At 36.6% G+C, this 2,115-nt stretch overlaps 1 pseudogene; it reads right to left on the reverse strand.

Annotated features, from left to right (window-relative positions):
* Positions 1-1,944: 1,944 nt before the first annotated feature.
* LOC100960526 overlaps positions 1,945-2,115 on the reverse strand; it is a 1,751-nt pseudogene continuing 1,580 nt past the window's right edge.

Genomic DNA, 2,115 nt, shown 5'->3' on the forward strand with positions numbered 1-2,115 from the left:
CTCCTGGGCTTAGGCAATTCTCCTGCCTCAGCCTCTTGAGTAGCTGGGACTACAGGCACCTGCCATAATGCCTGGCTATTTTTCTGTTGCAGTTCAGCCAGGGCCGGGTTCGAACCTGCCACCCTTGGTATATGGGGCTGGCGCCCTACTCACTGACCCACAAGCGCTGCCAGAATTTATGTAATTTTTATATTGCCCCTCTTTAGCAGGTTGCTATACCTATTATTGTTTTTGATAGATATTTCTTTCAGTCTTCATACTTGAGTTACCAGTGGGTGGTACATAGTGATAGAGTATTCTGGGTTTGTTTGTGTACTTAGTTTTACCAGTGCGTTTTATACCTTCAAATATTTTCTTTTTGTATGTTAGTGTTTTTTTTTTTTTTTTTTTCATTCAGATTGAAGAACTCCCTTAAGCATTTGTAAAGACTAGTCTAGTGATGGTGAATTATCTCGGCTTTTCTTCACCTGGGAAAGACTATCTCTCATTTATACTTGGTTACTTTGCTGGATACGATGTTTTGGATGGCAATTTCTTTTTTCTTTAAGCACCTTGAAATGTTTTCCCACCCCTGGACAATCTGAACTTCTCATACTTTCTTTTGAGAAGTATGTTGCCAATGGATCGGCACTTCTTTTCTCTTGCTGCTTTCAGCATCCTCTCTTTGCCCTTGACCTGTGAGAATTTGATTATTATATGCCTTTGGGTAATCTTATTTGGGTTGAATTTGCTATGGTGTTTTCTGATCTTCCTATACCTGGATATTTCTCTTGGTCAAGTATTGGGAAGTTTTCTGTTATCATTTCTTTGAATAACCTTTCTACTGCTTGTTCTTGTTCAACTTCTTCTTGAGCACTAGTAATTCTTAGATTTGATCTTTTTAGGTAATTTCCTATATCCTGCAGATAATCTTCAATCCTTTTTATTCTTTTCTTCTGCTCTGATTGTGTAATTTCAAATAGGCTATCTTTGATCTCACTACTTCATTCCTTTGCATGATCCATTTTGATGTTGAGAGCCTCTAATAACTTTTTTAATTCAGCAAATGTATTTGTCAGTTCCAAGATTTCTGTTTGTTTTTTTCTTTTCGTGATGCTCAACAGAATCTCATGTTTACTGAGAAGTGATTAATGGCAAAAAGAAAGGTAATGCCCTTTCCTCACTGGCTGAACTAGAAACTGAAGAAACATTCACTATGTGTTTTATAATATTTTTCTCCTCCAAATGCATTTCAGTATATAAGTTTTTAGCCACTGAAATTAATCCTGACTTAATCAGTATAATGAACAAGAACAGCACATTTCTTAGGATTCCTAGTACTTTGAGTAACAAAAGGTCAGAGAAAATTGAATCACCCTTAAGACACAACTGTGGTGTAACACTGTTAAATTCTCTAAGACAAAATTATTCATAAAAATGTTCTTCCAATTCAGAAGGGAAAAATCAACTTCCCACTTTCTGGGGTGGATGCCCAAAACCTTTGCAACTCAAGTGTCCTCTGAGAGCAAATGTCAAAATGGGAGGAGGAAAGGGATTAAAAATTAGAGAAGACTGGTATGCACTTATGGACTTAAAAATATGAAAAACATAGTAAAAAGACAAAGACAAAGCATTATGCTCTGAAATCACAATCAAAGCCAAAATAAAGCGACATTTTCACCTAACCTATCTAAGAGCAATTTTTTTTTTTTAGTTTTTTTCTTTTTTCCCCATTTTCCAGTCAAATACTATGTCTTTTGTGGATTCCAATACTTAAACTGCAAGTCTGCAATTGTCTCTGAAGTCAATGAAATTATGAAAAAAGTTCTAATTCTCTTGAAGGTCATTTTTTCCATTTAGAGTATGTAGATGCAACCATGGCTTAAATCTATGCAGAACTGCCTTTCACTTCCCATGACCTTGATGTTCCTTTTTAACACTTTCTTTTTCCTGTTGGTGTTTCTCCTAGTGTGAGATGTCATTGAAAAGGAAAATGGTGTGCTGGTAGTTGGCTGTGACTTTCAACGCCTGCTTAGCCTTTTCCAGAGGTGCTTCCTGAGTGTCCCTTGAGTTGGTCACTGGTTTATTCTCATTGTTCTCTAGGCAAATGTGCTGCAGTTGGTTATTAGGAATGTC

Source organism: Otolemur garnettii, unplaced genomic scaffold (assembly GCF_000181295.1).
Source record: "Otolemur garnettii isolate 467f Iridium unplaced genomic scaffold, OtoGar3 scaffold00173, whole genome shotgun sequence".
In the NCBI taxonomy this organism is placed as follows: Eukaryota; Metazoa; Chordata; class Mammalia; order Primates; family Galagidae; genus Otolemur; species Otolemur garnettii.